Source organism: Sarcophilus harrisii, chromosome 1 (genome assembly GCF_902635505.1).
Source record: "Sarcophilus harrisii chromosome 1, mSarHar1.11, whole genome shotgun sequence".
Taxonomy (NCBI): Eukaryota; Metazoa; Chordata; class Mammalia; order Dasyuromorphia; family Dasyuridae; genus Sarcophilus; species Sarcophilus harrisii.
Window position 1 is genome coordinate 283,412,775 of NC_045426.1, and position 13,971 is coordinate 283,426,745.

General features: G+C 32.9%; 1 long non-coding RNA gene across 1 annotated transcript in view; it reads left to right on the forward strand.

The window, feature by feature from the left end:
* Window positions 1-13,711, forward strand: part of LOC116420024 — a 228,646-nt gene extending 214,935 nt beyond the window's left edge. Inside the window, exons 3-4 of the long non-coding RNA XR_004230351.1 lie at window positions 3,346-3,417; window positions 13,212-13,711. This is a non-coding gene — a long non-coding RNA (uncharacterized LOC116420024). The remainder of the gene's footprint in view (window positions 1-3,345; window positions 3,418-13,211) is intronic.
* Window positions 13,712-13,971: the final 260 nt, after the last annotated feature.

Here is a 13,971-nt window from a genome sequence, read left to right on the forward strand (position 1 = left end):
CTGTGTTCATAAATGCTTTTCCTTTTTAAATATCCTCCTATTATGGTCAAAATCTAGAAAGATTTGGCAATTACCTACTATGTGCCAGAGACTTCCTAACGTCTGGGGATAAAAATATGACCAAAAAAAAAGCGTCTGATCTCAGGAAGCTTGCAATCTAATGAGAAAACACACACACACACACACACACACACACAAAGAAACAGAAAAGTGGGGAAAAGGGAAGATCTGAACAGGTATGAGGTAGAAAAATCCTAGAGGTTCCAAAATAGTTCAGCAAGGTAAGAAACTAGATGTTCTGAGTTGAACTTCCTCCTTAAATGGAGAATTGAAGTTCATGGCCCCACATTCCAACAAGAGAGACAGAGAATAGTTATGAATTAAAGTATCAAAGTTGATAAGTTGTTGCTAAAGTTTTTGATGGAGAATTTTCTGATAATGAGCTTCCTGGACCATGGTGAAGACAGAGAAATCCTAAAGCAGTGAACCTGGTGAGAAATGAGATGTTCTGAATTGAAGTATTTGGAATAAAGGATTTGGAATTCGTAATTCCACCCTTCAATCAAAAAATCAAGGGGGTTATTGATGGAATCTTGAAAATATGAAGTTTTCCTTAACTATAGCCAAATAAATTTCATTTTATTAATTTTTTGCAAGATTTGTAAGGATTTCGTTTTTCACCCAACATACAAAACTAGGGAACTGGCTTGAGTCAAACCCAGCTCAGTATAGGAAGGTTCTAGAAGAGATGGATTACAACTTTGCAATACTATGATTTTGCTACAATATATAAAATGGTGAGTGTTGTGAGTTTGAACATGTAAAGAATCATTGGACATGAAAGTTGAATGAGATCTTTGGATCATTCTGTCTAATCTCCTCATTTTACTGATAAATTGATATTCAGAGAAGCAATTATCCAAAGTCACACAACAAAAAGAACTGGAATTCATTTCACTCTGAATTTGACAGATTTTACAAGGCCTGAATACCAACCCTTGGTGAAAATATCAGTTATATAAAGCTTTTGCAATAGTTCTGAAAAAGAATAATGAATGTTATTCCAACAATTCCAAATAAGTCCCTGGGCTTTGGGGCAGATTTACAAAACATGCTGTATATCAGAAGTACAGTACTGTTATCCCTGAAAGGCCTTCCCACTATCCCTCTAGCCCTTTGTCTTTAATATTACCACAAGAATCTAGACACTCTTAGAAAGGTCATATAGACACATTCTCCCCTGGTTGCTCTTTGAGGGGGAGGAGGAGAGGTGAGATACTTATTGACATCCGAGAAAATACTTCCTGGCAGAAAGGATAAAGTGTTGGGTCTGGAGTCAAGAAAATTTTGGCTCAAATTCATCCTTAGATATTTAATCAGTTGTTTTATCTACCTCAGTTTCCTCAACTATGAAATGGGGGAAATAATAGCACCTACTTCCTTAGGTAGTTCTGAGAATTAAAACAAGATAATATTTGTAAAGCACTTGGCATAGAACTTGACACCTATTAGCTGCTTAATAATGCTCATTTCCTTCTCTTTTTTGTCCGATGCCTTACAGGTTCAAGGTCTATCATGTGTTAGGCTTTTGACCATTTTATTTAAAATCTATTAATCCTAATAATAACCCTTATTCCCCCATTAAATTCCTATCTAATATTTTTTTACACTACTGAAAAGACTGAACGATGCAATCCAGATATACTGGAGCTGCTATCCCTAAGCACTGTACTAACTGCTTTTATAATAATAATGTTGACAATAAAGGACTGAATTAGTTAATAGGAAAGAAGAAAAAAATTATATGAGAGATATTGGGAAGGGAAAAGCATCATAATTTCATCATTCATAGGATATAAGATATGTGAGAAAGGACTCTCAAGTTTTGAGAAATGGAAAAATTCAGAAAGGATTCTTTCATTTGACCAAAAAATGTTTTGTTTTGTTTTTGAAATGAGATAAGTTGGGCTCAATGTAGAACAAACAAGGAGGAATGCCCAATAGATACTTGGAAATGTAGACTTTAAATTCAGGAAGGAGATTGGAAGTAGAAATAGAGGTATATATTTCATTTGCCTGATAAAAAATTAATATTTATGCACAGGGAAATCTCCAACCTACATACTTAGAACTTTTTAAAGAGGAGAAAGAATAAATAAAAGATGGTCATATAAAAATAATGTCAGTGTGGTAAAAATCAGAATGAGCTGAAATTGGTGAGGAAAGATAATAATGCAGAAAATTTTTAAAAGTTATGTTGGAAGGGAGGAAAAGGTGATGATCAGCTAAAAGATGTAAATTGATGACAGAAAACAGAGCTCATTGATTATTATTTTGTTTCCATTCTCTTACAAGAAAAATTATCTTTGAACTTGACAATGGGGGATACCAGGCAGTTGAATACAAGATATATAAAGATATAGTATAAAATCATATAGTTCTTTCTGGGCAGATTGAAATCACTTGCCAGAGGAACTACATGGTCAGGCACTGAAAGAATCGACACATGAAATTGTTTACTCTCTAGGTATTGTTTTTTTGAATGATCATGGGAAATGGAAGTTACCACAAATTTGGAAAGTAAGAGAACAGATTCTGTATCCATACAGGCCACTGAGCTGGTCTTAGATTTCAGAGAAAATTCTAAAATGGATTACTACAAAAGAAATTGGTGAGCATCTTAAAAAAAAAAAGAAAGAAAGAAAGAAAGAAAAGAAAAGAAAAGAAAGATTACAAAGAGCATCTCAATTTCCCACTCTGCATTTTATACACTTTTATTTCAACCCTCTAGAAATAAAATGTTTTGTCATCTTTTAGTTCCTAACATTTAATATTGTTGTAACAGCAAGTTTTTAAAAGTTAAATAAGCAACTAACAGTATGTTAAAAAGCTGGAAGATAGTACAATAGTGTGCTAGAATACCTGAGTTTAAATGTAACCTCAGACACTTATTAGCTATATGACCAGGGCAAGTTAATTAATTCAGTTTCCTCATGTGTAATAGTTGTTTTGAAGACCAAATGAAATAACTAGTATTTAAATAGCATGGTTCTTAAAGAATTCAAAAGAAGTTATTTTATATTACAAGTGAAATTTTTGTCCTTACTTTTCTTGTCAGTCTACATTATGAAATCTTCCTGGAGAATTATAATCTGCAGGCTGAGGAAAAAAAATGATCAAGCTTATTAGAAATATGAATAAAATAAAAAGTAAATAATTTCTGTGTTAGAACCTCAGAGGCTCTTCTGAGTAAAATCCACATTCTTTAGTGTTATGAAATTGTAGCATTAATTTTGTCTTTCCAGAAAGTTTTTCTTAACTTATTGGTTCTTGACTGTGTTCTAGATGGCTGAGATTGCCAGAAGTCTGACCTCCAGATAAATGAGGTGTTGTCACACATTGAGTGCATAAATAAAGGTAAGCATGTTACCCCAAAAGGAGGAAACAGCTATGTGAATTTTATATTGTTTTGGCTTCCCAATTCTATTTCCAAAAATATCTTGCATCTGTCCCCTTTCCTATCACCTGGCCTTCCCCTCAGTTCTATCTCTCATTATCTCCCTCTTGGACTATTGTTATAGCCTCCTAATTAGACAACCTGCTTCAGATCTCTTCCCTTTCTAATCAATCCTCCAACATAGCTGCCAAATTAATCTTTCTAAAGTTTGGATCTGGTCATGTTAATCTCTGTTCATAAATATTCAGTGACTTTTTTTGTCTCCAGAATGAAATACAAACTAGTGTGTGGCATTTAAAGACATTAAGAGTGTCACTACAGCCACAGACAGCCATAATCTTTGTAAAATTAGGTCATTTTAGCCCCCTTACCAAACATTAGTAAAACTGTACTACTTTGTGTTCTGTTAACATTCCACCTCCCTTTTCTGTGACTTTGCACAAAATTTCCATACAACTTTTTAGGCATAGGTAGTAACTTTCTAGGTATAGTTCAAAATTGATTTCCAGAATGATTCTATTATAATCATAGTTCCATCAAGAGGTACATCAATGTGCCTACTTTCTAAAGTCCCTCCTATATTTGTTATTTTTCTTTTTTTGTTTGTTTCTAATTTGCTTGAGTATGAGGTAGAACTTTAGGATTGCTTTAGTTTGCATTTCTCTATGAGCGATGTGGAATATGTTTTCACATGGTAACAAATAGTTTGAATTTCCTCTCTTGAGAACTGCCTATTGAAGGAAGTTTTTTCTTTCTCACCTCTGATTCATGGAATCCTTAGCTCCCTTCAAGACTTGTCTTAGATCCCAAGCTCAATGGAAAGTCTTTTTTTCTGATCTCCTGAATTATTAACGATCTCTCCTTCCTCATATTTGCCTTCTATCTCTCAGAAAGTTTTATCTCCTTCTGCCCATCCCCAACACACACACACACACACACACACACATACACACCCCAGAAGGTAAGCTCCTTAAGCAAAGGAACAATTTTTCATTTTTCTTATTATATCTCCAGTGCCTAGAATGGCATGGACTTTAAATTAAATCAGGAATTCTTTTTTATTAATTTTTAAAATTATTAACCATTTAATAATTCCAGTTACAAGTACTTTTTCCCCTTTTCCTCAGCTCTCAGTGGCTGAGGATGGGGAAGGAAAGAAGAGAAAAAGAAAACCTCACAATCATGAGCATAATCAAATCAAATAAATTCCTACATTGACTATATCCACAAACATTTGTCTCATTCTACATATTAGTCTATTACCTTTCTTTCCAGAAGTGAAAGTATGCTCCATCATCAATTCTTTAGTATGGTAAAACTTTATGGTAAAACATTGGATTCATCAGTTCTAAAACTTTTCTCTAATGTTTATTGTATAGTATAAATTGTTCTCCTGAATCTGTTCTCTTCATTCTTTATTAATTTATACACATCTTCCTAGGTATTCCTACCTCTTCATTTCTTACATGAAAATACTATTCCATTACAATTCTATACTGTTGCTTGTTCATCCTTTGCTAAATTAGTGCTAAATTAGTCCCTCGTTTTCAGTCCTTTGCTACTACCAAAAAAACTGCTATATTTAATTTCTCTCTCTCTCTCTCTCTCTCTCTCTCTCTCTCTCTCTCTCTCTCTCTCTCTTTCTTTCTTTCTCTCTCTCTTTAAATCTATTTAGTGATATCCCTGGGTAAAACTGTAGGTAACTTTTTAGGCATGGTTCAAAATTGGTTTCCAAAATGACTTCATTATATTCATAGCTCCAACAAGAAGTATATCAATATGCCTGCAAGTTCATTACCTTTAATTATAAATTGTGCTACAGCATTCATCAGAGCACAAAAGCTGATGTTTGGGGTATTTTTTCATTATGAAAACCTGGGGCTTTAATACAGATAGAAAGTGATTTTGATTCCCAGGAGCAAAAATGCTGTGAATAAAGCATTATTTCCTCTGTAATAATGAACTAATGTACATTCTGTCCTGAGACCTTCGCTTATAAATCACAGGCAATATTTCAAATAGTCCAAATAGCAAAGAAATGGAAATATCATATTTGTAGCCTGGGGGTTATTCCCCTTATGAAGCAGCACATCTTTGATTTAAAATCTATTCCATTGAAATTTGGCCCCACAGAAAATGTTTATTGCCAGCTTTATTCTGAGTAGTCACAACAATATTAATAGTGTGACCCAAAATACTATTTTCTTCCCACAGGTGGAAGAAGAAATAGTGTACCAAATATACAAAATGTTGAAGTAATAAAATATAGGTTGTGAAAAGTGTCTTATAATGTAAGAATCATAAGATTGTTTCAAACCCAGGGACCTGTTTCTTGATCTTATTTAGTGAGTTCTCTAAATGATTACTTTTCAAATACAATTTGGCTAGCACATACCTTCAGTTTGTACCTTTCTACAGAATAAATAGAGGTTTTCTGCCTAGGATATGCCATTATACTAATTATATTTTAATACTTCAACGACCAGATTATTTAAGTCTCTGAAGCTTCAAATCACATAGAGTTGTGAGAACCTGGCAGTAGCAAATGATGCCTGCAAATGATGTCTGGGTACATGAGAAATAGAATAAACTAATATGTTCAGCGACAGTTCCATAATTTAATAACAATAACAAAAAGTCCTTTAAATCTTCAAAAACAATTTGCTTATTTCCTGTGATACTCAGAAGTATGCAGGGTATGTAATGTTCTCAATGAAAACACTGAGGCTAAGAGAGGTAAAGTCACTTTCAAAGGGGCACACAGCTATTGACTGAAGCAGAATTAGAATTTATACATATGTCTTCCTATTTCCAAGTTCAACATTTCACCTCCTAACTGCTTCTTTGAGGAGGAGTGCAGCTTTCTGTTTTACACTGTTGTCCAATCGGAGATATGAATGCAGTCATGCATACATCAGCTAAAAAAGAGTGGCTAACACTGTGCTAAATAAAGCATTGTAAAGTGTTATGGATTTGAAGTCAAAGGACATGGTTTTAATACTACAGTGTTATTGACTTATATATGTTACCTAGGGCATTCTGGGCTTCAGGCCAGTTATCTCATCTATAAAAAAAAAAGAGGTTCAGACTAAATGACTCTTTAGATTTATCCCTCCAAGCTCTAAAGATATGACCAATTTGTAGTCAATGCTTAATAAATTTTTACATGGTCAACTAAGGGAAGCCTAGAATGAGATGTATAAATGAGAAAATACATCCCTTACCTTTTAGTGGGGGCAGCTAGGTGATACAGTAGATAAAGTACTTGCCCTTCAGTCAGAAAGACCTGAGTTCAAATGTAGCCTCAAATGCCAACTGTGTGACCCTGGGCAAGTCACTTAATTTTGTCTCCATTTCCTCATTTGTAAAATGAGCTGAAGAAAGGAATTACTAATCACTCTAATAGATCTGACAAATAGTCAGACATGACTGAAAACAACTAAGCAATAACAACCACTTCGTGATTACAGACCTAGTGCTCTATTCACATAGCTAATAACATAAGGTTCATCTAAATATTAAAGTGACATATTTTATCATTGGCATTACTCTTCATCTAGGTGAGGATTTCTTAAAACTTGTTTCTACTTAGGTCCCTCTTTTTGTCGAAGAAATTTTTTATGTGACCATGTTTTAAATATGAGACAGTATTTTTTGACTGTGTTCATGCATATGTAGTGCAAAGTACTCACATTGTATGTCCAGAACCAAGGCTGCAGAGAAGTCATATGATGTAATATGGGCAGAGCAGCCAGAATTCTACTCCTTGGATTCATTATATGTTTGACTTTGAATTAATTTAGTCATTGTGTTAAGAAACTTTTACTGCTGCAAACTTTTCATGACCTCCATATTCAGTTACATGATCCCACATAAGGCAGCAACCCATAGTTTAAGAAGCTTTTCTTTAGAAGACAGAGCTATCAATCTTTGTGTTAATTCTGACTCTTTCCTCTCTACCAACAAAGTTGCTGTATGAAGAAGAGTATTGATCCTGAGATGTGAAACAGATGTCCTAAATTGAAAATAACCTTTGTTTCTTTTCTGCTTAGGCTACATAGCTCATTCTTCATCTCCAGTCTATTGAACTACGTTTATCTCAATGTCTGTGCTTTCTGCAATTCTCTAGCTTGATGAATATTCAACAAATTGTTCTATTTAGTCTGTTTTATCTGTGATTTTCTAAGTGTTTAATGAAATGTAATGCCTTACAAGTCCTACTTGGGCCAAATCCAAAGATTCAGTCCCAAATGTTATCCTTAGTGTTTATTATATCCAGTATTTTTTCTTTACTTTAAATTCCTATTTTACACAGCTGTACAAAGAAAGATAGAAATTACTTCTCTCCAAAGATATATATTAATCTATCTGAATAAAGACCAGGAAAAGGAGAAAAAACAATGATTTGTTCTAATAAGATTCAGTTAACTGAAAACTTCAGTTGACTAAAATACTTATTCCACTGCATTTTAATTAATTGAGAAAACATCTTATATATACGAGTTTCTCTATATACTGTATAAAAATAACACAATCAAACCTCACTAATTGGACTTTATTAATTTGGAATGCTTTGATAAGCTGGGCTCCTCCCAGCTTATCTTCCCACTATTTCACTGTCTTTGAAAGAAGATTAAAAACTGTAATTTAAGTATAAATAAAAGTATAAATAAAAAAATACATTTTACCAGTTTAAAAACATTTATATACAAACAATTTGCTAATTACAAATCACTCTAATATCTTATAGAGATAGGCCTAACTTACTAAATACCTAATAGTTTATGTTATATGCAGTTAGAAATAATGAAATAATAATTCCTTTATAAAATATGCTAATAATTAAATTTTTAAAATTCAGATTGATGTTCCAAATTTCTTTAATTAATAAGGATTTACTTGGTGTTTATGTGTATACAAAAAAACCGTATAAACAATGAAATAGTATGTAAATGTGATGAATTCTTATCCTATAGAATAATAGCTACATTATTTGACACTTTACCAACCTAAGTACTCTAGAAATCAGGGTCTCTTCTGATTCTCCAATATAAATATTTAATCTAATAGTCATATTGTTCAGAGATTCACAAAAACAAATATAAAATTGGCTTCACCTCTAACTATCTATTATTAAATTATCAGTAACTTGGGCTCCTCAACTAATCCCTTTGGTCATTAATTCCTGAGAAAGAATTGACTAGATGTCACTTGAAAGCCTCCTTTTATCCTGTATTCCCACTTTCACCTCTGTCTGTAAAACAAGTTTTAGCTGTTGTAGTCAGAATTTGCCTGGATTACAAGGCATGCTGAAAGATCTGACTGGACTCCTTTCAATACACTATTTTAAAGAAATAAAAATCCAGTAAATACATACACACACACACACACACACACACACACACACACACACACACACGAAAATAGAAAGTTCTAGAAATTTGCATTTCTATTGCCAATTTTGAGGTTGGCATTCTTGACTGATTGTAAAATAATCTACCATTTGTCTTTAGCAATTCTTTTTTTTTTTTTTTATAGTAACTTTTTATTGACAGAATCCATGCCAGGGTAATTTTTTTTACAACATTATCCCTTGCACTCACTTCTGTTCCGATTTTTCCCTCCCACCCTCCACCCCCTTCCCTAGATGGCAAGCAGTCCTATATATGTTGAATATGTCCTAGTATATCCTAGATACAATGTATGTGTGCAGATCCAAACAATTTTCTTGTTGCACAGGGAGAATTGGATTCAGAAGGTAGAAATAGCGCGGGAAGAAAAACAAAAATGCAAAGTTTACATTCATTTCCCAGTGTTTTTTTTTTTTTTTTGGGGGGGGGGGGGCATGTAGCTGCTTCTGTCCATCATTGATCAATTGAAACTGAATTAGGTCTCTTTGTCAAAGAAATCCACGTCCATCAGATTACATCTTCATACAGTATCATTGTTGACGTATATAATGATCTCTTGGTTCTGCTCATTTCACTTAGCATCAGTTCATGTAATTCTTTCCAAGCTTCTCTGTATTCATCTTGCTGGTCATTTCTTACAGAACAATAATATTCCATAACATTCATATACCACAATTTACCCAACCATTCTCCAATTGATGGGCATCCACTCAGTTTCCAGCTTCTAGCCACTACAAACAGGGCTGCCACAAACATTTTGGCACATACTGGTCCCTTTCCCTTCTTTAGTATCTACTTGGGGTATAAGCCCAGTAGAAACACTGCTGGATCAAAGGGTATGCACAGTTTGATAACTTTTTGGGCATAATTCCAGATTGCTCTCCAGAATGGTTGGATTCGTTCACAGCTCCACCAACAATGTGTCAGTGTCCCATTTTTCCCGCATCCCCTCCAACAATCATCATTATTTTTTCCTGTCATCTTAGCCAATCTGACAGGTGTGTAGTGGTATCTCAGAGTTGTCTTAATTTGCATTTCTCTGATTAATAATGATTTGGAACACTCTTTCATATGAGTGGTAATGATTTCAATTTCATCATCTGAAAATTGTCTGTTCATATCCTTTGACCATTTATCAATTGGAGAATGGCTTGGTTTCTTATAAATTAGAGTCAGTTCTCTATATATTTTGGAAATGAAGCCTTTATCAGAACCTTTAACTGTGAAGATGTTTTTCCCAGTTTGTTGCTTCCCTTCTAATCTTGTTTACATTAGTTTTGTTTGTACAGAAGCTTTTTAATTTGATGTAATCAAAATTTTCTATTTTGTCTTTAGCAATTCTTAATCTTGTAAATCATTGAATCCATTTCTGAAGACCTAACTAGTGTCCTAAATACTTTTCTCTGTTTTAACATAACATTCTTTTAACATAACATATAACATATCTTTAACATTAACTACAAATGGATTACTTGAGCTATCTATCAGATTTTTTTTCATTCTCATTGCATGACTATCTACTTTCTACATATTTTCAGTTGGCTTCTTGTTTCTGTTATAGTAACCTTCTATGTCTATCTTATGAGTATGACTAGTTTTCATTCTATGTTTTTTATCATGACAAAAGTCAACACATATCTTGTTATGTGCAGGGTCTGGGAAGATTCTACAATTTGTATTAAGTACTGTACAGGAAAAGATGTAGTTCATGATTGTTACAGAAAATGCTTTTGGTCTGTTCACTAGCTTTTCAAAATCATTGTCTAAGTATGCCCTTTTCTTTTTCAAAATCACCAGAAACTAGTTCTGTATTTCCATCTGTTTGGTATTTTTATGCACAATTTCTGGAGTCTGCATTCAATAAATATTTTCATTAATCTCAAGTTCTTTAACTTTATCCTCTTCAGATTTTTTTGATTTAGTATGTCTATTTAATTTTGTTTCATCTTTTTCTTTGTTTGTTTTGTTTGCTTGAATAGCATAATTCCCAATTTGTTTGTTTGTTTCTCCAATCACCCTGAATTGGTGAGCACTAAATTTTTCTGTGACTTGCCCCATGAGGGAATCATTAAGAAAAAGTAGTATGGAGACTGCCTATATCTAGTGACAATGTTACAATGTAATACTGTTTAGACATATTTATGTCTTCAATCCATTTTATGTATACTCATGGTTTGCTTGCTTTAGTAAGTCTTGAAAACTTTTTGTACTGAAGCACTTTTACTGAGTAGGTTATTGGTATTTCTGGTTTGTTCTAGTGCCTTTTTGTACTATCAGATGATATAGTTAAATTACATTTACTTTTCTATCCTCTATGTTCCTAGTAGATTCATGAAAACATGATGGTTTCAAATAAAGCCAATCTGTATTTCTGTGCATATCTAACAATTTCTTCAACTTTTAAGAACAGTTGTATCATTCTGACCAATGTGCTAAGTAATGGTGCTTGCCAGAGCCATGTTGATCAGTGGTCCAGAGTTTCTGCCAGACTTTTAGAGACTTTGTAATGGACTTAGAGAACACCAAGCCTTTATTGCACATCACTTTGCATTCTCCACCTTTATTATTGTCCTTTTTTTCCTTGAATAATTGATTAGGCTTTGTGAGAATTATTCCTCTTACTATTGTTATAATTCATTTTATTTATTTTTTACATTTTCACAAGTTCTTAGTCTTTTGAAAATTAATATTAAACCAAATTATCTTAGCTTTCTTCCCTACATTTATCCAAATAACCTAGTATTTGAGAAATGTTTATTGTACCAACTATTCTGAGTCAGATTTGGGCAAGATTAATATTTCTCTCTCCTGCTACATTTTTGTGACACTCAAGTTACTTGTTTATCAGATATTAAATGTGTGGAATGAAAGCTTCATATATTCTTCATTCACCGAATTCACTGTATGAATTCTAAGATTATTTCCTTGATAGACTGAACTCTCTACTCATATTTGTGCATCATCTGAGTCAGTACTCCTGAAAAGATACAGGTCAAAATCAAGTTTTCTTTACGCTTGAAAACTGGAATATGTGACCATAATGACTTACGCTTTGTGCTTCAGTTCATGGAATACATCCTATTTTCAGATGCAAGGAGACTGGGACAAATAACTAATATATCAGATGGATTAGAACAATGGACCAAATCAAACAAGATGAGACTTAAAATATGTCATACCATTAAATCAAAAAATTTCCTACAACAGTGGAGTAGAGATCATATTTAGAGAGTTTATATTAAAATGGTTTGAAGGTTTTAGCAGATTCACAAACAGAAATAATGAGTCAGTAGTGTCATGTGGGAACTGAAAAAGCTAAGATGATGTTGGGCTTCATTGAGAGGGAAGGGGATAAGTAATTCAGTCATACTTTCTGTAGAGGAATCTCATCTTCATGTTGAGATGCCACATGTTAGGAAAAATTGTCTACAAGCTGGAATATCTCCAGAAAAGGCTAAATGGGATGGGAAGGAGACATTCTATAATAGAATTATAAAAAGAACTTAGTAATGTACAGCCTAAAGGAGAGAAAATGAGATTGGGGGAATAGGGATCAAGAGGAAATATATGTCAGTTGTCTTTAAGTATCTGAAGAGCTTTCACACAGAAGAATTAGACTTCTGACCCTCACTTGAAGGTTCTAGAAAGAAGATGAGTAAAGGAAAGAACTAGTTGGAGAGGTAGGAATAGAAGCAGCAAAATACATAGCACTGGAATCTTGACTCTCTCTAAATGAATTGAAATTTTATCATGTCGCAAATATGCATTCCTAACTAGAACATTACATCTTTTTAATGGTCACATATTAACTGGTATGGGTCGCATAAGTACATTATAATAATAGTTCAGGGAGGAAACTTTCCTGGTTACTTAATTGACTATTTTTATTTGTATTGTTAGAGAGACCTATAATGCTTACTCAGTGTTCTTCATTAAATTAGCTGAACTGAGATTAAGTTGAGCTGTTTTGAATTTAAGATTCTTTTGTTATGGACCTAGACACAGGCTTACCTTGGTATGTAGAAAATTTTTCACCAGAGAGTGTTTACTGCAAATGAAAGGATAAGTATGCTAACAATTAGGGACATTTGGGAAATGTAAAAGCTGAAACCTTGGAATTATATTTATATTTAGAAGTAACAGCTCTGTTCATGGTGATTGATCAGCTTTGTGCATGGACTCTTTCATTAATAAAACTCTTTAGGTTCATGGGCTTTATTTCCACAAAGAAGAAGGTCATTCAATTTCTTCCTCAGTCGTCTTTTTAAAATTTCCCCTGAGTGTGGGACTTGGCAACTTAAGTGTGCATTAACACAATAGAACTGAAATTTCTTCTATCACAGGGAAGAAGCTTGGAGGGAAAAGTCACAGAGCCATCAAAAGTTTACCCAATTTATTCATCCCTCCACACTCAGAATAGAAAAGGTAATGTAATAATAATGTAGCTTTTGCTTTTGTCTGCAATTCTACAAATTTATATTTTTCAGTTTCATGTCATTGAAAAACTGACTCAACTAATATTCTGTTAATGAGTACATAATTTGCTACATTATTTGCTACATATAAAATGCTACATTTTAGCAATTCAACTTATGTGTTTCTTACAAATATCTTTCCAAATGTATTCTTGTGAAGCAAAAATGAAGAGATTTCTTAAATTAGCAAATTAAATTAGAACTTTAGTTATAGAATGTCATTCATTTCCCTCTAAATGCACAGATTATTATAATTATTGAACTGTTAAAAGTTCTTATGAAATTCATTATTATGCCTTCCCTCCAGATTTTAAGAATCACAAACTAACAATTCCCAGACATACATGTTCTTTTTTTCTTATTCAATGCCTTTTATTAAAGAAAATGTTTCAGTTATTGTTGTTTTTAATATTTAAGAAAGGAAGCATAGTTCTATTTGAAATTAAATAATTTATAACTATTTGATCAGGAGAGAACTAGAAAATCATGCTAAAAATATATAAATAAATGATCTTCAGGTATCTGTTGATATTTATGAGTATTTGTATGAGTAAATGTAATATACATATTACATAATATATATACACATATATGTATGTATGTATGTGTGTGTGTATACATATAAAGT